Genomic DNA, 26,958 nt, shown 5'->3' with positions numbered 1-26,958 from the left:
GGTGGTAATGTGAGCGATGGGGAGCAGCAGATGAAGCTTTGCTCGCTTGCCTCTCACCTCCTGCTGTGTGGTTCGGTTCCTAACAGGCCGCGGACCAGTACGAATATGCGGTCCAGGGGGGTTGAGGACCCCTGGCATAGATGATCTGGAATATCCTAAAGCCCCCAGTCAAGACCTTCCAAGGGCTTAGAGGTTACCTCCTAGGAGCTGCTCAAGAAGCAAACCTTTGTTTGGGCAAGGGTAAGCCATTATTGCATACTTACTTGTATGTGTCTTTTGGTGAATATATGTAGCATTTCTGATGGACATATATGGAGGAATAGAGTTGCTGTGTCATAAGTCATGCATATGAGTTATGCTTTAGTGGTTATTATCAACAGTTTTCCAAAGTGGCTGTATCAGTTTATTTACATTCTCACTAGCAGTAGAGGAGCTCCATTTGTACATGTCTTAGCCAACACCTGCTGTTGCCAGATATTTCATTTTATTTATTTTAGCCTTTCTGGTGGGTGGGTAGTAAAATCTCACTGTGCTTTCAATAGGCGTATCCCTGCTGAATAATGGTGATGAGCATGTTTTTGTGTGCTTATTAGTCATTTTTATATCCTCAGCACTTAACTATTATCAACTTCCTATATTGTAATTTAATTCAATTCAATAAAACAGTCATATAAAACTCTAGCATGTGCCAGACCCTGTGCTGAGGCAGTGAGGAATGTAACAGTGAACAAAATGTAGTTCATGCCTTCCCCACACATACATACACACACACAGAAGAGGAAGCTCCTTATGTATTGATGCGGAAGGGTCCCCAATATAATCTAAGTAAAAAAAAGGTGCAGAAAAAATGTGTATAGTATGCTACCATTTGTGTGGAATGTTTGCAGGAGAAATGAATACACACACGCACACATACACATATATGTTTAGTCTTGGATCACGCATAAACATTTTTCAGGTGGGTAAACAGAAACTATAATAGCTACTTGTAAAGGAAGAAAACAAAGTCAATGGGGGATGATGGGGAGGGGAAAGAGACTTTTCACTGTACAGTGAATCTTTCATACCATCTGAAGAGTCAACTAATCATGAATTGAAAATATTTAAAATTCCATAAATTTCCAAAGAGCAAGACTTGAATTTGGCACACACTGGCAACCATGTACATAGCATGTACATTGTATTTAGGTATTATAAGCAATCTAGAGTTGATGTAAAGTATGCAGGAAAATGTGTGTAGGTTATATGCAAATATTATGCCATTTTAGGTAAGGGACTTGAGCATCCTCAGACTTTGGTAACGCAGGGCAGGGCAGTGGCGGGGGTGGGGTGGGAGTGTCCTGGAATCATTCTCTCGTAGATAGTGAGGGAATACCGTTTTATACTCTGATGTGTAAGCAATGTAAATCGTTTTACCTAAACCTAAGTCTTTTTACCTTTTAAAATCATTGTATAGAAATATTTAAGAAAAAAGTAAATATTGCTTCTGTCTCCATTCTGTTTATAGTCCAGTTGGGAGGAATTGTGGGGAAATTATGGACACTAGTTATGGACAGTAGTTATGGATACTAGTGAAGGGGAGACTACAGGATCCTTTGGTAAAACATACAAGGGCCACCTAACCCAGGATTTTTTTTTGAGGAAGTGTATTTCCTGCACAGTTTCCCAGAGGAGCCAATGTCTAAGCTGAGACTGAAGGGCCAGTGCGACTTAGTCTGGGAAAGTCTGGGGATTGGGAAGGATGTTGTTGATGGAGGAGGCCACAGCCTGGGTCTGACGGTGGAGCGCAGTGTCCTGGGCTCCAAACTGTGAGCAGTTCTGTGTAAGGGGATGGAGGAGCCCCGGTGGGGAGGCGTAGCAACAGTTAACTGGGGCTAAATCTTGAAAGCTCTGCAGATGCTGGATGCCTAAGGCTTGGGGAGCCACCTTAGGGTGTTTAAGCAAGAGAGCGACAAGAACACACTTGCGTTTCAGAAAGATCACTTTGACTCAGAGAGAATGGATTGCAGGACTACAGGCTGTAGGAGGCTATGGAGAATATGGCATCGTGGGTAAGAACTTGGGCTTTGGAGTCAAACCCACTTAACCTGCTTCTGTAAGTGGAAGAAAATTGCACCTCCCTCATAGAATTATTGGAAAAGTAGAATGAGAAAATGCTTATAGGGTCATTATCACAGTGCCTAATACAAAGTAAACCTTCAATAAACATTAGATATTATTACAATATTCTCCTGAGTCTGACCACTTCTCACCACCTCTACCTCTACATTTCTAACCCTGGCCACCATCTTCTTTTACCTGGATCATTAGGGTAACCTCCTAACAGGTCTGCCAGCTGCCATGCCTGCCCCATCAGTCTATCCCTTACAGCAGCCAGATTTCTTTCAAAATGTGACTCCATCACAGACACAGCCTCGTTCTCCTAGTATGTGAAGGGCTAGAAAAAGGTTGACAATCCAGTAGGAAAATGGGTAAATAAGATAAATAGGCAATTCATTGAAAAAAACCACAAATGGCTCTGAAGTGTGTAAAATAATTGCTCAGCCTCATTCATAAGAAACATGCAAATTAAAACCATTTTTCCACCTATCAGATTGGCAAAGATCAATGCGTTAGATAATACTCTGATAATGCAAGTAACATATTGCTGGTGGCATAGTAACTTGTTACAACCTTAATGGAAGGCAATCTAGCAACACTTGTGAAAAATACCAAAGCACAAACCTTTTGACACAGCCATTTAATTATGTGAACTTACCTTATAGCTATAATGTCGCTTATGTAAAACATCTATAAAAATGTATTAACTTCAGCATTGTTTGCAACAGCAAGATATGACTGCCCCACAACCACCTCTAATTTCTTATTGCTCTTTTCCCTTGGACACTAAACTCAATTGACAAACCTACTATTTCTAATATGCCAAGCATTGCTCCTGCCTCAAAGCTACTCACATGCTATTCCCTCTGCCTGGAATGCTGTTCTCTCCACCTGAAATGCTGTTCCCTCAGATAGCCAGATGGTTCAGTTCCTCTTTTCATTCAGTCCTCTGTTCAAATGTCATCTCTTCAAGGAGGACTTCTCTGATTACCCCATTTAAGTAGCAGCTCCCCATCACTCTGCTCCATTATAATGCTCTATTAGTTAGCTTTTGCTGTGTAACAAACCATACCCGAACCTAGTGTCTTAAAACAACAAACATTATTATTTTTTGACATTCTGTGGGTTGGTTGGGCAGTTCTTCTGGTTGGGGCTGGTTTGGCTGTGGCCAGATGGTCTCAATGGCCTCACTCACATGTATAGGATCTTAGCTGGAATAGTTGAAATGGCTGGGATAATACTTGTTCATATGGTAGCAGAAGAATTCTCAGAAGCCATAGAAAGCAAGTCCACTACACAAGTACTTTTCAGTATCTTGTTTGCACCTCATTTGCTGATGTCATGTTGGCTAAAACATGTCATATAGTTGAGCCAGAGTCATTGTGGGAGGAAAATACTCAAGGGTGTGGATACTGGGAGGCATTACTGGGGACCATTACTACAATATTGGGGCATAGATTCTTCATAGCACTTATCACCATTAGATATTATACTATACATTTGTTCATCAATTAACTGTATCCTCTACATGAGGAGTATAGAGCCCTCATGAAGACAGGGGCTTTGTTTTGTTTACTACTTATCTCTTCAGCGCCTAAAACAGTGCTTGGTATATACTAGGCACTCAATACGTATTTACTGAATAAGTGAATTAATGAATAAGGAGATAGTTAGGAGGCTGTTGTAATAAAAAGTGGGAGAAGGAGAGCAGGAGGGATGGTGACCTGACCTAAGGCAATGGCAGTGAAGATTGAGAGAAGTGGCTGAAGTGACCAGATAGTAGAGGTACTATGTGGGAATATAAACAAAACTTAGTGATTGCTTATATGTGGGAAATAAGAGAAAGAAGTCAAAGATATTTCATGTTTCTGAGTTGGCCAATTTTTTATTAATTAATACCCTTAAATGCACATAACTCCATCTCAAGAAGCCTAAGCAATAGGGAAACTGATTGGAAAGATAATGGGAAAGATCAGATAATTGAAGGCTTGTATAACCAACGGGCAAAAGGGAAGGGAATGCATTTCGGTCTTAGGAAAACTGGATCTAGTCTTAAACATGACCATGACTCTAAAATTCTCTTTACTATATGTCTTTTTGAGAATTGGCTGTACTTTCTCTGTCAGTTTGTTTTCCTAACTTTACTGCCACTGGCAGTTCCTAAATTTCCAATGTAGGGACAACTGGTTTTTCCTATCTTCAGTTTTTTACAACTGTTTTTTATAAGTTCTGTGGTAGAGCTCTCGCTGACTCATTCCCCAACCAGTCAACTGTGGTCAGTGGGGTAGCGTACCATGACAGGCCCAACCTAGATTAGGGGTCCACTCTAGACTAATGGGCTAAGAGCAGGAGGATGGGACCATTAAGAACTTGGTAATGTAGCTGGAACCACATGGTTGGTGTAAGAGGGAGAGAAGTTAACTAAAGAAGGGAATGCTATTCACAGACACAGGGAACTCAGGAGAGGATTTTGGATGAATATGTGTGCACTTATTAAAAAATCTCTGTTATTGGACTCTATTTAAGGCAGAATCTCTGTCTGATCCATCCCTCACAGAATTATACACACAAACACACACACACATTTTACTAAAAAAGAAATATGATTGTCTTAGTGCTTGTTTTCTTAATATATCATTTTAACACTCTTTTATAGGATTTTAATGACAATAGTGTCCTAAGATATGAATATACCAAAATTTATTTAACTAATTTTCTGTTGGTAGACATTTAGGTGGCTTCCAGGGTTTGTTTGTTTGTTTTGCTTATAATTGATAACATATATGTGTAAATTTTGGGCCTCCTCAAGACCAATGCCACTTCTGATACCAACTGAAAGTTTGGAGGTCCCCAAGACCACTCTCAGGTTCAATAATTTGCTGGAAGGACTGACAGAACTAGGTGAAAGCTGTTACCCTCATGCTTATAGTTTGTTAGAGTGGAAAGGTGCAGATTAAAATCAACCATGGAAAGAGGCACATGGGGCAGAGTCCATGAGAGTTCCAAGCAGTAAGCTTCCAGTTGTCTTCTCCCAGTGGAGTCATGGGCAGCCCTAGCTCCTCTCAGAAACAATGTACATGACAATACTCCATAAGCATTGCCCACCAGGGAAGCTCACTTGAGCCTTGATGTCCAGAGTTTTTACTGGGGCTTGGTCACAGAGATATGGTCTACTACCTACATGGCTGACCTTAGCCTCCAGCTCCTATAGGGTTTAAGCTGATACAACGTGGCTCAAGGCCCCAACCGTCAATTCATTGTTAGCACTGACAATCTGGTGTAGCCCAAAGGCCCCAGATAAGCAAAGGCACTCTTACCAGGCAGGACATTCCAAGGGCTTAGAGGTTACCTCACAGAAGCTGAGAGCAAAGACCAGACCTATCTTTGGATAACGTTAATTCTTTACTTCTCAGTATATAATATATTGATACATAATACTGTGATGAACACCCTAATAGTTGTATCTTTTTTGAAAAAGTAGCTTTTTTGTCTTTATAAAAATGAATGGGCCTTCCCTGGTGGCACAGTGGTTGAGAGTCCGCCTGCTGATGCAGGGGACACGGGTTTGTGCCCTGGTCCGGGAGGATCCCACATGCCGCGGAGCAGCTGGGCCCGTGAGCCATGGCTGCTGAGCCTGTGTGTCCGGAGCCTGTGCTCCGCAACGGGAGAGGCCACAACAGTGAGAGGCCCGCATACCGCAAAAAAGGAAGAAAAAAAAAAAAAGAATGCATGTCCTTTATAAAACAAAACAAACAACATAGTAAAGTAAAACAAAGAGAGCAAAATTAGCCCAAATTCAATCACTAGGTGATAATGGTGATTATAACATTAGAGTATGCCCTTGCAGACACCTTTTATGCAGTTTATATACCTAATAAGTTTTATATCAACAAAATCATTGTATTCATGTTAACTAACAATTAGTTTAAATTTTTAAATTGTTTTTATTAACCATTGACTAGATAAAAAAATATTTATGAAGTAAAAAGAAGCATATTTCTCACCAAACACCCATAACTCATCATCAAGTTTAAGGGAAAAAACTCAATATTTTTGTTACCTTTAGAGTCTCTTGTGTGCCTCTCTCCAACTTGTGCTCCTTCCTCTCCCTCAGAGGTAACCCCTATCCTGAATTTATGCTCATCATTACCTTGTTTTTAGTTTTACCACATATATTTGTTTCTCTAAACTACATAGGAATTAGTTTTTGCATGTTTTTGAGTTTTATACAAATGGAATCATCCTGTATACATTATTCTGTGACTTACTATTTTCTCACAACAGTGTTCTTGAGAGCATCCATTTTCACTGCTGTGTTTATTTATTTATTGCACTGTTGGTTGACAGTGGGGATTGTTTCTGTTTTCTTGGTCTTACAAACAGTGTGGATATGAACAAGAGTTTCTCTTGACTACATGCCCAGGAGTGGAACTGCTGGGTCATGAGATATGCACATCTTCAACCTCATCAGATAACATCAAACTGTTTTCAGAAGTGGACGTGCCAGCTTACATTCCCACCAGCAGTGTAAAAGTGTTCCAATGACTTTACATTCCCACTGACACTTGGTATTTATTTTTGTATCTTTGTCTACTACCATGCTGATCGAAGTACAATTAGAAACTTGTGATAGGTATTACCAAATTGCTCCTCAAAAAGGACTTAACAATATATACACCCACTAGCATTCTACGAAAATCCTGTTTCCTTACACCTTAGCCCATAATGAAAACTATGTTTTAATATTTTCCAATTTTAATTTTAATATTTGCCAGATGGCTAGGTGAAAAAATTATCTAATTTTAGTTTGCATTCTTTGTTTACAAGAATTTTCATGTTTTTTGATGTTTGTATTTTTTCTTACATAAAATGTCTTTTCATATAAAATTGTGGTGTTTGTAGATCCAAGGTCAGGGGTGTGAGAGTGGAGCCTTGACTAATGAAAACTTTTCAGACAGAGTAAAGAGGTATGGTTCTGTGCAGCACAAGAAAAGACAAAATTAAGTCTGGAGGTTCTATTATTTCAATTTTAGCATGGCTCTTTCACCCTAATTGAAAGGAAACTGGAGATATTAGATTTTGACAAACTATCAAATTAAATTTTGTTTTCATTGTATGAAACTTATATAGTACAGAATTAGAAAGATATTTTAAAATAGCATTTACATAATTGGATTAGATATGAGTATACCTACAAATAACCTAGACTCGTCCATTTTCTCCAATGATCTCAAAATAACGTCCCTATAGTTTTTAATGTTTAATAATTAAAAAACTGAAACTTCAGGAAGATAAATGATTTTTGTACAGTCACAGCAAAGTCAATATCAAGGTCAAGAGCAAATTTCATTTTCAGTCTATCACTATGGCCCAAACTCTTCAAACTGCCTGCAAGTTTTTTATGTATTAGGAATTTAAGTGTTTTGAAGATGAACGACTTCAGCCAGAGAACTGTTAGTTAAAATACAAAACAAAAACATTAGCACTGAGAGCTTCTAAAGTGTTGAAAGCTAAGTGTTTTAATGCTAAAACCCTTGACATTTAAAAGGCTCAGGAGCCAAGGTTATTGAAAGCCAGCTAACATGCAAATTATAATAATTTATCTCTATCAGGCCTTGGCATGCTTCTTTTTGATGCCAGAAGTAGAGTGAGATATTTGAGATTTAGATTTTTTGGAAACTTGTATAAATTAAAATTATATTCTGCGTGGAAGAATATCCTTGAATCATTTTCCCTATTCCTTTCCCTAGGAACTGGCTGGACTTTACAACCAATTTTGAGTTAGTGCAGGGGGATCAGCTGTGAGAAACATCCATGACACGGTTGAGGACACCCTAACATAAAATATGGTGCCTTAGCATGTTGACTATTGTAAGTTGAAGGAATTTGAGAAATGGCCTGTGCAGGAAGAATTTTCTGACCTTCCACTGAAGCAGGTCATAAACCCCTCATATGAGAGGTGCCCTCCCTAAACTTGGAGAAAAAGAGCATCCTTATCTCTGAAGACAAAGGACACAGAGAAGAATCTGAATGAACAGGTCTTGCTAAGTCACCACCAGTTTACTATGCTTTGCAGACACACTTTGTCCTATCACATTTTTTCATGACTTTCCACACTTCATCAAACCTACCATAAAAATACTCAGGTTTAACCACTAGGTCAGGTCTTCACTTCCTTATGAAGCCTCCCATGCTGTGTAAAACTTATATTAACTGAATTTGTATGCTTTTCTCTTGTTAACTTGTCTTTTGTTACAGAGTCCCCAGCCTAGAACTTGGTAGCGTAGAGGAAAAGGATACTTTTCCTCCCCTACATCCAGTAATTTCCTCAGGCTGTCCTTAGCCTCCTAATGCTTCAGGTTTTGATATCCTGTGCCTTCCTTCTGTCTTTCTTCCTCAAGGGTTATTTAGATATAATTTTGGTGTCAATAATAAATGAATGAAAATGAGAGGCAGTAATCTGGTATAATTGTCAATTCTATCCCCAAAGTTAACATTTTGGAATAATGTTCTTTGCTTATAAACAACTTCCTAAACACCTTGGGAATTTGGTGGGGAAGGATGTGATGCGGACTATGTTTTCTTGTTTCAAGGAATTCAACCCTCATTTCTGAGGGATTAAAAACTGTGCCATAGTGTCCTCTATCTTTTTTTCCTCCCCCACAAAGCTAAAAGAATTTATAGTAGGATAAGGTAGGTTTGCAGTTGTTTGGGAGCTCTTCCAATTCCATTCTGTCACAGCCCATCTTCTTTCACTCTCATCTCAAACTTAGGGTCTTGGGGGATTCAGGCATTATTTATTTATCGATCTACCTATTTATTTATTTATTTATCTATCTATCTATTTGTTGTTGGGTTGCGTTGGGTCCTCGTTGCTGCACGCAGGCTTTCTACGCTTTGTTGTGGTGCATGGGCGTCTCATTGCGGTGGCTTCTCTTGTTACGGAGCACGGGCTCTAGGCATGTGGGTTTCAGTAGTTGTGGTGCATGGGCTCAGTAGTTGTGGCTCATGGGCTCTAGAGCACGAGCTCAGTAGCTGTGGCGCATGGGCTTAGTTGCTCTGTGGCATGTGGGATCTTCCCGGACCAGGGCTCAAACCCGTGTCCCCTGCATTGGCAGGCAGATTCTTAACCACTGTGCCACCAGGGAAGCCCCCAGGCATTAGTCTTGAGTTAGAGCAAAATAATATAACTGGAAATCATCTTGAAAAGCTAAAATAGGAGGGAAAATCCTCAATGAAATATTAGCAAACTGAATTCAACAATTCATTAAAAGGATCATACACCATGATCAAGTGGGATTTATTCCAGGGATGCAAGGATGGTTCAACATCTGTAAATCAATCAACATGATATCCTACATTAACAAAACAAAGAATAAAAATCATATGATCATCTCAATAGATGCAGAGAATACATTTGACAAAATTCAACAGCGATTTATGATAAAAATTCTCAACAAAGAGGGTATAGAGGGAATGTACCTCAACATAATGAGAGCCACAAATGACATACCCACGGCTAACATCATACTCAACAGTGAAAAGCTGAAAGCTTTTCCTCTAAGATCAGGAACAAGACAAGGATGCCCACTATGACCACTTTTATTCCACATAGTATTGGAAGTCCTAGCCACAGCAATTAAGCAAGAAAAAGAAGTAAAAGGAATTCAGATTGGAAAGGAAGAAGTAAAACAGTCAATATTTGTAGATAACATGGTAATATATATAAAGACTCCACAAAAAAACTGTTAGAACTAATAAATGAATTCAGCAAAGTTGTAGGATACAACATTAATATACAGAAATCCATTGTGTTTCTACACACTAATAGTGAGCTATCAGAAAGAGAAATTGAGAAAACAATCCCATTTACAATTGCATCAAAAAAAAATACTTAGGAATAAATTTAACCAAGAAGGTGAAAGACCTGCACTCTGAAAACTCTAAGACATTGGTGAAGGAAATTGAATATGACACAAATAAATGGAAATATATATCACACTTGTGGATTGAAAGAATTAATATTGTCAAGCTATCTAAAAGCAGTCTAAAAGTTCACTGCAATCCCTATCAAAATACCATGGCATTTTTCACAGAAGTAGAACAAACAATCCTAAAATTTGTATGGAACTACAAAAGACCCTGAATAGCTAAAACAATCTTGAGAAAAATGAAAAAAGCTGGAGGTGTTACACTCCTTGATTTCAGACTATACTTCAAAATTACAGTAATCAAAACAGTTTGGAACTGGCATGAAAACAGACACATAGATCAATGAAATAGAATAAAGACCTCAGAAATTAACCCACGCATATAGGGTCAATTAATCTATTACAAAGGAGGCAAGAATATACAGTGGAAAAATGAGAGTTTTTTTAATAAATGGTGTTGGGAAAACTGGACAGCCACATGCAAATGCGTGAAACTGGACCACTGTCTTACACCATATACAAAAATAAATTTAAAAATGGATTAAAGGGCTTCCCTGGTGGCACAGTGGTTGAGAGTCCGCTTCCCGATGCAGGGGACACGGGTTTGTGCCCCGGTCTGGGAAGATCCCACATGCCACGGAGCGGCTAGGCCTGTGAGCCATGGCTGCTGAGCCTGCGTGTCCAGAGCCTGTGCTCCACAAAGGGAGAGGCCACAACAGTGAGGGGTCCACGTACTGCAAAAAAAAAAAAAAAAAAAAAAAAAAAGGGTTAAAGACTTGAATGTAAGACTGAAACCATAAAACTCCTAGAAGAAAACATGGGCAGTACACTCTTTAGCATCAGTCTTAGTGATATATTTTTGGGCCTGTCTCCTCAGGCAAGGGAAACAAAAGCAAAACTAAACAAATGGGACTAAATACATCAAACTAAAAAGCTTTTTGCACAGTGAAGGAAATTATCAATAAAACGAAAAGACAGCCTACTGGATGGGAGATGTTAGTAAATTATATATCTGATAAGGGGTTAATATCCAAAATATATAAAGAACTTATACAACTTAATATCAAGAAGACAAACAACTTGAATAAAAAATTGGCGGAGGACCTGAAAAGACATTTTTCCAAAAAAGACATACAAATGGCCAACAGACACATGAAAAGATGCTCAACATCACTAATTATCAGGGAAATAGAACTCACAATAAGATATCACCTCACACATGTCAGAATGGCAAATATCAAAATGACCACAAATAACTGTTGTTAAGGATGTGGAGAAAAGGGAACCGTCATGCACTGTTGATGGGAATATAAATTGGTATGGCCACTATGGAAAATATTTTGGAAGTTCCTCAAAAAATTAAAATTAGCATTACCATATGATCCAGCAATTCCACTTTTGGGTATTTATCTGAAGAAAACGAAAACACTAAGTTGAATAGATACAGGCATCGCTATGTTCATTGCAGCTCTATTTACAATAGCTAAGATATGGAAGCAACCTAAGTTTCCATCAATAGACGAATGGATAAAGAAGATGTGAGATACATATCTATCTATATCTATCTATCTATCTATCTATCTATCTATCTATCTATCTAGAGGAATATTAGCCATGAAAAAGAAAGAAATCTTGCCATTTACAACAACATGAATTGACTTAGAGGATATTATGCTAAGTGAAATAAGTCAGACAAAGGCAATTACTATATGATTTCATTTATTTGTGGAATCTAGAAAACAGAATAAATGCAAAAACGAAACAGGCACAGACTCAGATATAGAGAACAGAGCTTGGGGTGGAGGGCAAAATAGGTGAAGGGATTAAGAGGTACAGACTTGCAAGTATAAAATAAATAAGTCATGGGGATGTAATGTACAGCATAGAGAATATAGTCAATAATATTATAACAACTTTGTATGGTGACAGTTGGTAACTAGACTTATCATGGTGACTATTTTGAAATGCATATAAATATCAAATCACTATGATATACACCTCAAAGTAACATGATATTGTATGTCAATTATATCTCAGTTTAAAAAAGGAAATAAAAATAATAAATGAATAAATAAAAATAGAGAGGTAGTTAAAAGCAGTTTTAGAGTAAAACAGTCCTGGATGGGAACCTGGCATTGAATTTTGTTTTTCCTTCCTTTCCTCCATCAGTGAGTGTTTACTGAGCACGTCCTATATGCTCCTAAGCTTTGAGAATGTAGAAGTGAAAAAGACAGTAGGCGTCCCGGACCCCATGGAGCTTACATAAATGAGAGGGGCGAAGATAGTAAAGATTTCTGATACTGGTAAGTGCTATTAATAAAAATGATGTGGGTGGTTGAAAACTCTGACAGGAAGCCAATTTTAGATAAGGTAATCCCAAAGAAGATATTTGAGCTAAAACGTGAAGGATGAAAAAGAGCCAGCTAGGAAGATGAGCTGAGAGAAGTTTGAGACAGTTCATATTGTTTATACTACAAAATCCCAGAGGCAAAAGGAACTTGATGTGTTTGAGGGAAGGAAAGGACGATATTGTGAGTAAAGAAGAGTGATGGTGGGGGACAGCTATAGGAGACTGGGGCAGGAAGGAGGGGCTAGACCATGCAGGGTCTTCTAGGCTATAGTCAGGAGCTCAAATCATATTCCAAGAGCAATGGGAAGCCATTGAAGGCTTTAAAGCTGGCAAGAGTGATGGCAATGGAGATGAAAAGAGGTGGATTTAAGATAGATTTGGGGTATAAATCTGACATAACTTGTTTATACATTAGCAGTGGGGTGTGAGGAAAGGGCAGAAATCAAGGATGACTCGGGGATTTTGGCTTGAGCGTCTGGGATAGACAATGTTGTCATTTGCTGAGGCAGGGAAGACTGAAGGACGGGAGCTGTTTAAGATTTATTTTCTTTGAAATACCTATTAGAAACCTGTGTCAAACAGGCAGTTGCATACATGAGTCTGAAGTGCATGTTGATATCTGGGGTGGGAGATACACGTTTGGGAATTATCAACACATACAAGGCATTTAAAGCTACAGGACTAGAAGAGATCATCTGGGTAGAGAAGAGTGCTCAGGTCCAAGTCGTGGGCAAGCCAACATTTAAAGATCAGGCAGAAACAAAGGAGCTAGCAAAGTGTCTGGTCAGTAAAGCAGGAGGAAATCCAGAAAACTTGAGAATGTTTTAAGAAGTGGTCAACCCTGTTGAAGGCTGAAAGGCTGAACACTTACTTGTGTGGCTTTGAGTAAGTTACTTCATCTATCTATCTAACTCAATTTCCTCATAAAGTAAAATGTGGACAAAAATAGTACCACACTTATAGTGTTGTTGGAAGTATTTTAAAAAAAAAGCAACGTATGTAATGTTCTATGTATCTGGCATGTAATGAGTGATAAATGGTAGCTATTCCATTTACTGCTGTTGAGTTCTGAAACCTATAAGGGGGAATATATGTCAGGGGGGAAAAAGTACATACATTTAGTGGAAAAGTTCTGAATAACAGATATCCAGTTTCATTACATCTTGCAATCATTCTTTAATGTTCCTTTTAGTCTTTGTGTCTTAGCTCTGCTGGAATCAGGGCTTAAGATATGAGAATTCCTTCTGCTGTGGATAGTCAAAAGTTGCTATGACAACTGCCTGGAAATGAAAGTCCTGTGCTTTATTTATTTATGTGAGGGTGATGTGCTACAGAAAGAGGGAAACGAGACTGCCACAAATGTTGCCTCACAACCTTTGGAAACAGGACATGTGAGGGCCGTCTCCTCTCTCATACTGTCAGTATCCTTTATAATTTATATAAGATTTACTCTCTTCCTCTTTTTTCCATAAAGTATTTGAGGTCTTCAACAATATTAAGATACATATAAGTTAGGCAGTTTTAAAAAGGTAAATCAAGAAGATTAAATACTATTTGGAGGAGAAGTAATCCGTAACAAACATACAATAGCGTTGTTAACACTGTGCAAAAAATTTAACTCCAAGTAGTTTGGAAGTCAAATAAAAATGGAAAACATGATGGTTTAAGGAATTCTCAAAAGTCTACTTCAAGGCCACAGGCAGGTTGATTAGAAGAGAGAAACTTTTAAACTGATATATATGTTGATACTCTACAATAATAATAGTAGCCAATATTTGCATACCACTTTATAGTTCATAAAGCACTTTCATGCTTTACAGAAGGTGGTGTTACAGCATTCTGTTTTTTCTTCTTGGTCCCCAAACCATACAACAGGTTAACACAGATAGAGAACTTGAATCATAAATCTTTTACTTCCAAAACCCTGCTTTTTCTAGTAAACTAAGAGGCAAATTCCTTACTTGCAACTAAAAAAAAAAAAATTGCGAAATACAACATTCACAAAAGTACATAAAATTTGTATACATATTTTAAGAAATAACTGTAAAACAAATATCTATGTAGCTGCAATTTCAAGAAATAGAATACTCCTGTAACTCTAGAACAGCATTTCCATTTTTTGGTCTTAGGACTCCCTTATGCTTTTAAAAGTTATTGAGGACTTCAATGAGCTTATGTTTATATGGCCTATATCTGGCAATATTTACATTATTAGAAATTAAAACAGAATTTACAAAAATATTTATTAATTAATTTATTTCTGGCCACACCATGCAGCTTGTGAGATTTTAGTTCCCTGACCAGGGATTGAACCCCGGGTCCTGGCAGCAAGAGCACAGAGTCCTAACCATTGGACCACCTGGGAATTCCCTATTAATTTACTTTAAAATAACAGTAAGTTACTGCATGTAACCTAAAGGAAACTTTATGAAGATTAAACATTTGCCAAAACAAAAAAAAGTGAGAAGAGTGATATTTCACAAATTTTTTTCAAATCTCTTTAATGTCTGGTTTAATAGAAGACAACTGGTTTCTCATATCTGATTCTGCATTCAGTCTGTTGTGATATTCTGCTTTTGGTTTTTGGGGGTACAGGGCAAGCATGTGAATTATTAAGAGCTGAAGACAGTCGAGGCCCAGTGGACTCAGGAAGAGCTTTTTACCTCCCCTTGAACTGCCTAAAACCATTCCGATAGGGAACTTGTACCAAGAAGAGCACTGTTACCAAAAATAACTTTTTATATCCTAAAGACTTATCTGCATGGCATGGCAAACATTTATTCACCATAGATCTGCTCTTCTTGTCTTCCTGTGAATTATCTTCCTTCCCTTTGAGACCTCACACCCCTATCCTCTTCTCCTTAGCTCAGGATGGTATATAAGCATTAATTACCTGACAGCTGAAGAGTCTCTCAGGTCTATGTGGGCTCCCGTACGTACAAAATTAAAGTTTTCTCCTGCTAATCAGTCTTATGTCAGTTTAATATTAGGCCAGCCAAAGAACGTAGAATGGACAAAGGGAAACGTTTTCTGCCCCCAGAGGGTTAAGTATATGAAGAAAATCTGGCCCCACACAGAAATGTAGTTGGAAAAGGGGCCCTATTTTAGTGGCCTTTTCAGATAACTGTGGATATTCTTTGTACTATACCAGACCTCCACAGGTACTAGTTTTTAAAGGTTAGTTGCAATGTGGAATCTAAAACTATATCATATTCTGTGACATTAAAATCAGTTGGTCTAACTTGTTCTTTGAATGACTCTGTCACCCATACATGATTTGGTAACATTATGCACCGTTCGTTTGGAAAATACTGGTTCACTGAGTTATGCAGATTTTCCAAATATTGACACATTTCATTATATAATATCAAAAAAAATCACATTCACTAATCTCACTACCAACCTTACCACAGAAATCTTTCAAGTACTGGTATGTAGTCAAGTGCATGATGGTGGATGCAAGTTTTCCAAATTTCTAGTTTCCACTTGCAAGTTCGAATTTTGTCATTGGCATCAAATAGCATCACTTATTTTCCTTGAAGTGACTGGCACACTTTTTGAGAAAATGTCTCCCAAATACCCAAGTCTGTACAACTTTTGTCAGCGTTCTTTCAAATAAAAATGGTGTTCTATAAAAAAGTGTCAAGTTCAGCACTCAACTGCACAAGTGCTTTTCCCTGAGACAGCCATTGTCCTTAGGGTGTGCAGCAGAGTGCTTTATGTTCTCAAAATGTGGTCTCCAAACCAGCAGCCTCAGTATCACCTGGGAACTTGTTCAACAATACCCCCTCCAGGTGATTTGGATTCCCTCTAAATTTTGAGAACCACTGCTTCAGTCTTCTAGCAATGGTTCTCAGTCTTGGTCGCACGTTAGAATCACCTGAGTAACTTAAATTTTCCAATGCCTAATTACTCTTGATCAATTAAGTCAGAAGGGTGAGACCCAGATATAAGTATTTTTTTAGGTTCCCTTGATGATTCCAAAGTGCAGGCACTGCCTTTGACTATCTGTCCCAAACAGTTCTCAGCTGTTTCTTGTCTGGGGCTGGGTAGTCGTCTATTGAAAATGAAGCTCTCTGACAAGTTTCTGGAGTGTTAATAACTAGCCTGCTGCTATTTGGAGAAGAATCAATTTGTCTTCAGAATGATTTTCCCATCTTGAATAGTTAGGAAATCCCAAATGGTGAACAAGAAAATGTCCTGGGAGAACTCAAGATACTTTGAATTGTTAAGCCTCTTTTTTAGGAAAGTAGAAATCCTGGCAGGTCTGGTGAGGTATCTGCTTTGGTTACCACTGAAGCTGCCCATTCAGCTGCCAAGGCTTGCTCTTCTCCATAGCCTTCCTTTCTCCACAGACTGTCTTAGATTAGCAGCTGTCACCCTTATTGGACTCAATATTCCCATTTTATAATAAATATTTTTAACCGTCTGCAAATGAAACACATATATAGTGCAATCTGCCTACGTACATCATTAAAAAAAATCAATTTAATGCCCTACCTGTATTATAAAGGATAAATAAAATGAGGTTAATTTGTAATAAATATCGTATTAAAATATGTAAGTCCTTGGGAAAAAATTGGCAGGTATAATGAAGTTGTCAGGTGTTGGCGTATGCATTTTATAAAAAATTTTTATTATGAAAAATTTCAAACATGCTGAAGTAGAGAGAATAGAATTGTGATACTGTGATTTACAACAAGAAACATATTTGGTCTTCATCCCATTTCTGGCATAGAACTCCTAAAACCCTTGGAATTTCTTAAGAGATCAGCAAAGGTGTCTTTTGTTATGTTAATGAGGCAACTTTGGGAAAGTACCTACGGATGGGGGCTGGTCACCAGAGGAGCTACAGGTGATTAGAGGGTTGGAACTTTCAGTCCTGCCCCTCCCCCTACCTCCGAGTAGGACAGAGGGGCTGGAGGTTGAACCTGTTGCCAATGGCCAATGATTAGTCGCGCCTATGTGATGCAGCCTCCATAAAAACCCAAAAGGATGGGGTTCAGAGAGATTCTGGGTTGGTGAACACAGAGAAATTTGGGGAGAGTGGTGCACTCTGAGAGGGCATGGAATTTCTGTGACCTTTCCTCAAACCTTGCCCCATGCATCTCTTCTATCTGGCTGTTCTTAAGCTACCTCCTTTTATAATAAACCGGTAATCTAGTAAGTAAAATGTTTCTGTGAGTTCTGTGAGCCTCTCTAGCAAATTAATCTAATCTGATGAAGGGGTCACGGGAACCTCCAATCTATAGCCAGTCAGTCAGAAGTACAGGTGGTAACCTGGGCTTGTGATTGGCCTCTGAAGGAAGGGCGTTTGCTCAGTCTGTGGAACTGAGCCCTTAACCTGTGGAATCTGATGCTGTCTCTGGGTAGGCTGTGTCAGAATTGAGTTGAATTGTAGGCCACCCAGCTAATGTCTGGAGAATTGCTCGGTGCTGTGGGAACTCCTTCCCCCACTCACCATACACACAACTGAAACTGGGTTCAGAATCATATTAAAGTATAATGAACTACGTACTTATCAGAACCCAGCTTCAACTGTGATCAGTTGTAAATGGCCAATCGTTTTTATCAAATTCATTAGCATTACCTCAGACCACTGAACCAGAATCTCTGCGGTAGGGCCCAGGAATTTGTGTTTTAACAATCTCTCCAGCTGATTTGTAGCTCCACTAAAGTTTGAGAACCACTGATCTACACAACATTCCCCACCTTCTCAGATTATTGAAGGCAAAGCCCAGATAACACTCAGATATATTATTTCATTCACAAATATTTTACTTAAAAAACCCATAATCACATACCACTATGTCAGCTAACAAGTTATAATTCCTGAATATCAGCAAATATTGAGAGTTTTACATTTTCTCAGATTTTCATGTGTCTTTTTATACTTGATTCGTTTGAGTCAGTTCAAACACTGCCCTAGGTTGATATGTCTCTTAAAACTCTCTTAATCTATGATGATTTTTCTCTTTTTTTATTTCCTGCCATTTATTTGTTAAAGAAACTGGATCATTTGTCACAGAGTTTCCCACGTTCAGGATTTTGCTGATTGTGTCCCTATGTTGTTGTTTTGTCATGTTCCCTCTACCTCTGTATTTACTGTAATCTAGCTGTTAGATCTAGAGGCTTGATCATAGTCAAGTTTGATTTTTTTGTCAGGGGTATTTCACAGGTGGTGCTATGCCCTGCTCATTGTATCACACCAGAAAGCGCATCAATATCTGGCTGTTTTTCTGATGTAAAGGCCGATTAGTGGGTTCAAATGCTGACAGCATGAGCTCTTCTGTATCAGTGTTTACGAGCAGCCTTTTACCTAATGGTCTTAGCAGCCACTTGATCATGGCCTCTGTTCATTATTTCCCTAAGAGATGCAAAATGGTAATATTCTAATTTTTATAATTTTTTCTGTATTTATTACTTGAAATTAAAACTTTCTTTTCAAATATTTGTATAGGAAATACAATTTGGACAGGAAGGGGAATATAGGTGCTCAATTTAACTCCTTTACTTTATAAACTAGTCCTCAAATGAATTTATACTCAATTTTTACTTTTGAATATCATTATGTACTTATGGATTTTAATGTATTTGATATTTTTAATTCACTTCAGTCATAATTCATTATGATGCTTAAATTGTCCTCTTCGGCCAGAAGAAAGCAAGAATGGAGGTACAGGAGGGACTTCCCTGGTGGTCCAGTGGTTGAGAATCCGCCTTCCAATGCAGGGGACGTGGGTTTGATCCCTGGTCAGAGAACTAATATCCCACATGCTGGGGGGCAACCAGAGAGCCTGCACCACAACTAGAGAGCCCACATGCCACAACTAGAGAGCCCGTGTGCCTCAACTACTGAGCCCGCATGCTCTAGAGCAGCAGTCCCCAACCTTTTTGGCACCAAGGACCAGTTTCGTGGAAGACAGTTTTTCCATGGATCAGGGGTCGGGGGGGATGGTTTGGGGATGATTCTAGCGCATTACATTTATTGTGTACTTTATTTCTATTATTATTACATTGTAATATATAATGAAATAATTATACAACTTACCATAATGCAGAATCAGTGGGAGCCCTGAGCTTGTTTGCACTTGCCACTCACTGTTAGGGTTTTGATATGAGTCTGCAAGCAGTTGATTTATTATGGTCTCTGTGCAGTCAAACCTCTCTGCTAATGATAATCTATATTTGCAGCCACTCCCCAGTGCTAACATCACTGCCTCAGCTCCACCTCAGATCATCAAGCATTAGATTCTCATAAGGAGCACCCAACCTAGATCCCTCACATGCGCAGTTCACAGTAGGGTTCATGCTCCTATGAGAATATAATGCTGCTGCTCATCTGACAGGAGGCGCAGCTCAGGCAGTAATGTGTGCGATGGGGAGTGGCTGTAAATACAGGTGAAGCTTCGCTCGCTTGCCCACCACTCACGTCCTGCTGTGCAGCCTGGTTCCTAACAGGCCACGGACTGGTACCAGTCTGTGGCCCAGGGTTGGGGACCCCTGCTCTAGAGCCTGTGTGTCACAACTAGAGAGCCCACACGCCACAACTACTGAGCCTGTGCGCTCTGGAGCCTGCATGCCACAACTAGAGAGAGATTGCACACCTAAACTACTGAACCTGCGCACTCTGCAGCCTACATGCCAGAACTAGAGAAGCCCATGCACTGTAACTAGAGAGAAGCCCACAACGAAGAGTGCATGCACCACAATGGAAACCTAGCACAGCCAACAATACAGAATGGAGGTGCAGGAGGCTAAGGGCTGTCACCTCAATACAAAGGCACAATATGTTTGTTGCTCAGTTCCTGAATTAGAGCCAATTTTCTGATCTGGAATCCACTAACTAAAGAAGTGGCTGTGTCCCTAGGAGAAGGACTCTGCAGCATTGTGTAAAGTATACTCTATTGTAATGATTCCTTCAGTCATTCCCCAAAGGGACCCAGGGTATTTACTTAAGGCATTTATAATGGGGAAAGGGCAATGCCCAGTCATTTTAAGGAGCTTTGGAGCTAGGTTCTGAGTAGACTTTGGTAACTGGAGACCCAAAATGTCATCATGGCCTCCTGTTAGAGCCGGGGCTTACACAAGCAGCTAATAGAGTCCTAGCTAAAATCTGGTCTACAGAGAATTCACTGGGTCTGCAGACTCACCTGCCAGTCATTCCCCTGGTCCCTGAGTATATAATTGCAATAGACATACTTAGCAGTTGAAGTATTGGGTCATTAGGCTGTTAGATAAGAGCTATCATAGTAAGGAGGACCAACTGGAAGCCTTTAAAATTGTTCCTCAGCCCAGCTAAGATAATGAAAACTTATATTGTGTCCCAGAGGAGATGGTGGTGTTTAGTGCCACTCTGGATCCCAGTGAATGTAGCGTACCACAGCAAGCTTAGCCAAGTAGTAGTCCCAATTCAAGATGTGTTGGACATGTTATCATTGCTAGAGCAGATTAATAAGGCCTCAGGTACATGGCATGTGGCCATTGATTTGGTGAATGCATTCTTCTATATTCCAATCAGAAATAAGGATAAGAAGTAGTTTACATTGATGTGGAAGAGAGATTTATTTCCAGTTTTGTCCAAGGACTATGTTAACTCTTCTATCCTCTATTTTAATATAGTATGAAGGGATCTGGACTGTCCGGACATCCTGCAGAATGTCACATTGATATGTTATACCAATAATACACTGATGGGTAGGACGAGCAAGAGGTGGCTTGTATACTAGAGGCCTTGGTAAGATACATGCATCCAGAGGGTAAGAGATAAACCTTAAGAAGACTCAGTGATCTGCCACTTCTGTAAGGTTTTTAGAGGTCCAGTAGTCAGTGGCATGTGGAGACATCCCCTCCAGAGTAAAAGACACATTTTTATATCTTGCGTCACCTACTATAATGAAGCACGATATCTGATGGGCCTCTTTGGGTTCTGGAAGCGCGAATTCCACACCTAGGAATATTGCTCTGGCTCATGTCCTGGGTGACAGTTCTGTGCAGCCTGGAACAGCATTGGGCTCTGCAGCAGTCAGTGTGGAACTTACAGCAAGTCCCAGTAGGAGATCACAATATAGGCCCCTGGGATTTTAGAGCAAGGCGATGCCATCTGCAGCAGAGGACTTTACTCCTTTCAAGAAACCACCCCGGGCATGGTACTGGGCCCTAGTAGAGCCAGAAAGCTTGACTGTGGGGCATCAAGTTATCATGTGTCTGGAAGTACCCATCATGAGCTGAGTTCTGTCAGATATGCCCAGTCATAAAGTTGATGGGCCCGGCAGCAGTTCATCATAATATGGAAATGATGCATTCACAATCAAACTCCAATAGGACGAGAAGGCATGAGTAAACAACATGAGCTAGTAGTCCAGACCCTCGTACCACCCACTATGCTTGCACCAGTACCCCATGCTCAGGCTGTATGGCTACATAGGGGGTCATATTTGACCAGCTGAGGGAGGAGAAAAAAACTCAAGCTTGATTATGAATGGGTTGGCTTGGTATATGGGTGGGACCTGAAAAATGGATGGCAGCACATTACAACACATTCAGTGGTGTCCCTAAAAGACAGTGGAGAGAGAAAAGCTTCCTAAAGGGCAGAGCTTCAAGCAGTATAGCTGGTCATCTGCTTTGAGTGGAAGAGGAAGTGACTGGTGGTGAGAATTTATACAGATGCCTAGATTGGAGACAGGGAGGTCTGGAGTAGAGGCATGTGGTCAAACAGAGTGGGCCTAAGAGTGAAGATTTTTGTATCTTATATTCATTCTGACCAGAAAGCATTAACTATGGAAAAGGAATGAAACAACCAAGTAGACGAAAAGATTCTACCAGTTGATGTCAGCCACGTGTTGTCATGGCCTACCCCAGAACTGGCACAGTGGGCACATGAATGGAATGGCCATGTTTGCAGATATAGAAGCTACACATGAGCCCAACAACATGAATTCCCACTTACCAAGGCCAAGTTGAGCTACTTCTGCCTTTGAAGGTCTAGCTTGCCAGCAACAGAGACCAATACGGAGTCCCTGATATGGCACTATTATTTGAGGAGATAAAGCAGCCATTTGGTGGCAAGTCAACAATACTGAGCCCTTTCCATTCTGGAGTGACCACTGGTTCACCTTCATAGGGATAAATGCCTCTGCTGGTTATGGGTTTGCCTTTTTTGCCTGCACAGCCTCAGCTGTACCACTATCTAGGAGCTTGCAGAAGGCCAGATCCACTGGCATGAGATCCAGCTCAACATAGCATCAGAAAAGGGGAACCACTTCACAGTAAAGGTGATTTGAGTATGAGCTCATGACCAAGGCATCTACTGGTTGTATCACCTATTACACTATCCAGAAGCTGCCAGCCTGATAAGAGCACTGGACAACCTACTGAAGGTACAGGTAAGCTGCCAGTTTAGAGGCAGTATTCTGCAAGGATGGAGGGCCATCCTTCAGGATGCAGTACATACATTAAATCAGAGACCTCTGAATGACACTGCCCCTAATAGGAAGAATATATGAGTCCAGGGGAGGGAGCAGAAGTGGCCCCACTTAACACCTCATTGAGTCATTGAGAGACTTTGTGCTTCCTGTTCCCAAAACTCTGGGCTTTGCAGGTTTAGAAGTCTTGGTCCCCAAAGGGAGTGCATTTTTGTCAGGGAACACAAGGGTTCCATTGAAGTAATAGCTATGGCTACTGTTTGGGCACTTTGAACTCTTTGTGTCCAGGCACCAGGGGGCAAGAAGAGGAGTCCCCATCTTGACAAGAGTAACTGACCTGGACCAACAGGAAGAGGAGGGGCTGCTTTCATATAATGGGAAGGAAAAATATATGTGGACTCCATGTGATCCATCTGGAAGTTTATTGATACTTAATTGGAACTGTGGAAGGACATGTGCAGCAATCCCAGCCTGAGAAGTGTCTAATTACCAGTAAATATACGTTCTCATTAAGAGGGCATTTGGGTCATACCCAGGTAAGCTACTAAGACCTGTGGAGGTGACAGGTAAAGAATAGTAGATTTTGAACTGGATAAGGGAGGAGGAGGAAGATGCGTAGCAGTTACGTCCCTGAGACCAACTGAGTAATGGGGATGTAGTTTGTCCCAATAACCTCCTTCTTCTAAGCTTTCGCTCCAACAAAGAGAAGCCACCGCAATGAGAAGCCTGAGCACCGCAATGAAGAGTAGCCCCCGCTCCTCGCAACTAGAGAAAGCCCGTGTGCAGCAATGAAGACCCAACTCAGCCAAAAATAAAATTAATTAAAAAAAAAAAACAAAACTGAGCACAGCAGGTGTATTAGAGCCAGGCCACGCCTGCCCAAATTGGGACCCTTCAAATGGTCAGTCTTTGTTCTGAGACTCCTCACTGGTCTGGCCAAGACTTCTCAGAGCCGAATGGCAGTCTGAGGCTCTTCCTACCTGTCCTTGCTTCCTTCTCTCGCTCGTTTCATGGGTAGCAGAACTGCATCAGTCTGAAGGCACTCCTGGCCTACTACTTCCTCTCTCCTTTTTTCTTTTTTTACTTCTTTTTTTTTTTTAAGTAACCATCTTATCAGGGTTTGCATACCAGTCTTTTTTTTTTTGCGGTACGCGGGCCTCTCACTGTCGTGGTCTCCCCGTTGCGGAGCACAGGCTCTGGATGCGCAGGCTCAGCGGTATGGCTCACGGGCCCAGCCGCTCCGCGGCATGTGGGATCTTCCCGGACCGGGGCACGAACCTGTGTCCCCTGCATCGGCAGGCGGACTCTCAACCACTGCGCCACCAGGGAAGCCCTCTCCTTTTTTCTTAACAGTTATTTTCCCCCAGTAAATCTCTTGCATACCTAATTTGTCTTGGCATCTACTTTTCCAAGGACCTGATCTGAACAAAGTCCCATGTATTGCAGGATGTTTAGCATCCCTGGCCTTACCCACAAATGCTGGTAGCACTGTCCCCCCAATCTTGAGGTAACTAATGACACCTTCACAGATTGCCAAAATGCTTCTATTGAGAACCACTTAGAGCATAATCATCAAGATCAAAATTTTAGAGCTAGAAGAGCTCTTACATGTAAAACAATTAAGAAACAGAAAAGTTTAATGATTTCTCTATTTTCTCCCTCTCCTACAGTGTCTTCCCCTTCTTTTCATTCTCTAATCTAATTCTTGGACCTCAGCTGAAACTGATAAACTTGAATAGTGGGTTTTAAGTACCAGAGAGGCTGTATAGCCTCAGAATTTAAAGAAAAATTTAGGAAATGATCACCTTCTGAAACTGAAGCTAGGGAGAAAAATCATTTATGATAGATGAAATTAGCTCCTGTATAAGTAACCCGCTCTTGGAATTGGCTACAAAAGTACTGCTTTTGTGATTAGAGTGCTTTCCATGCTTTCCAAGTTTCTATCAAGTCACAAGCATATAGTCTCAGGAAGACATTCTTGGAATGTGGAGGTATTGTGGAGTAGTCAGTAGTATGTAGCACTGTCTGAAAAAGATCCAAGAATTTTAGTTTAGTTGACCCATAAGTTTGTAGCAGAGATCATTTTCACTTTTAATTCAATAAATAATCATCTAAAATATTTATTGCCTACTATGTCCCAAGCATTATATGTTAAGCAGAGAACATACCGTAGTAAATAAACAGAACATGATCCTTCCCCTCAAAGAGCTTATTATCTGGAGCATGCATTCTCAATGGGCAAAAAACCTTAGTTATTACAATTGTTTGTGGCCCTCCAAAGAGCCACAGTAGATAAACAGATATACAGGATATCTGTGGTTTAAGATCTCATAGTGGGTAGGGGGGAAAATTAGGATAAAAATGCCTAAAATGACTCCTTAGGAGGTCAATCATGAAACTAAAGTTAAAAAGCCTGATCTAAAGGAGGAAAAAGAGAAAAAATGAATAGGATGAAAGAGAACAAGAAGGAAAAGTAGAATGATGAAAGAGAAATAGGAAAGGAGAGATGAGAAAATGAGAAGGTATGTGAAATTTTAAGAAGACAAAAATAGTTCTGTCTACCACTGAGCCATACGACATATAACTTTTTTTCCTTGACATTCTGAAATACAAGCTTATTCTTCTTACATTATTTCTGGCTTTGGCAACAAAGTATTAAATGTGAAAAGCAATACTGGAATGCCTTCTTTTTATCAAAAGAATTCCCATATCCTAAATCACTCTTTCTTAATCAAATACTCCACATGTCCTCACTTTCTCTCATTTAAAATTTAAACTTATAAAACAATTTCCTATTAGGTTCCTAAGGACCCCATTATTCCACTCTTGTATGTGTAATGCAAATTTATTAGCTCCATGATATCAAAGCCTTCATTTTTATAGCAGTTATTTCTTTCATTTATCTGCCATGGTAAACAAACACATTTGTTGTTGCTTGATAGCTTATCAAGCTTTTCTGCAGTTTGGATTTACCCCTCAGGACCATATACTTTCCTTTGCTCTGAATATGGGTGCACCTAACAACTTTATGATTACTAGTTAGATTTCTCAGATATCTTGATATAAGGAATTAAGTGACCTTGCTAGCAGACATTGGTATTTCAGTTAACAGAAAGGAATCATCTTTATCAGCACTTAAAATATATATTTTATTGTGGTATGATTAACATAGAATAAAATGCACACATCTTAGATGTTCATTTTTTAAAAAGACTTTAAAAGAGCAGTTTTAGGTTTACAACAAAATTGAGATGAAGGTACAGAGATTTCCCATATACCCCCCCACTCTACACATGTATATCCTCCCCCATTATCAACATCATTCACCAGAATGGTGCATTTTTTTTACCAAGGCTGAACTGACATTGACACATCTAATCACCCAAAATCCATAATTAACCTTAGGATTCAGTCTTGGTGTTGTACATTCTCTGGGTTTGGACAAATGTATAATAACATAATCCATCATTACAATTTTGTACAGAATATTTTCACTGCCCTAAATTTTACACTCACACTAGCAATGTAAATATCACAATTTGAAGCAGCTGGAATTCATATTTGTGTTATTATTAGACTTTGATGTGTCCATTTCACTTAAATTTTTTGGCATAAAGTTGTTGAAATTATCCCTTTAATATCTGTGTAATTACATTAAAATGAAAACTTATGCACAGAAAAATAAAGTAGATGACAGAAAAGGAATCAGGGGAAAATAAGCACATAACATGGCAGAAAAAGGACGTGTGTGTGTGGTAGGAGTAAACAGTCTAGTGACAGAAAGAGGGAATTATAGTTCAGTGTGGCAAATGCCATGAGAGGCATAGAGAGAGCACACAGGAAGGATACCCAGTCCAATCTGGGAGTCAGATCAGGATGTCCAAATGACAAAAGTTTGTCCAACTCTAGGTAAATTAATGTAACCAAATCTGTGGGCACTTAAAAAGCTGAGACTTAGATCCCAAATATAATTACTTCACATTGGTTATCCACCTGTGAGGGTCTGTAGTAAACTGGCCCTTTTTCACTGGCATCTTTAATTAAAACAATTTTGTTTTTGTAAAAATGATATATTCATTATACAAAATTCAAACAAGATAGAAAAGGTCAAAAGATAAAATAAAAATCAGTTGCATTTTGGCTGACATCCTTC

The 26,958-nt window shown here is 39.6% G+C and overlaps 1 protein-coding gene across 1 annotated transcript in view; it reads left to right on the top strand.

The window, feature by feature from the left end:
• The first annotated feature begins 220 nt into the window (after positions 1–220).
• Positions 221–26,958, top strand: part of CEP83 (centrosomal protein 83) — a 141,437-nt gene continuing 114,699 nt past the window's right edge. The window contains exon 1 of the mRNA XM_060025379.1: positions 221–240. The gene's annotated coding sequence lies outside the window, so the exon portion shown is untranslated. The remainder of the gene's footprint in view (positions 241–26,958) is intronic.

This window comes from Delphinus delphis, chromosome 11, assembly GCF_949987515.2.
Source record: "Delphinus delphis chromosome 11, mDelDel1.2, whole genome shotgun sequence".
NCBI classification, from domain to species: domain Eukaryota; kingdom Metazoa; phylum Chordata; class Mammalia; order Artiodactyla; family Delphinidae; genus Delphinus; species Delphinus delphis.
This window is presented reverse-complemented; position numbering and strand designations above follow the sequence as displayed.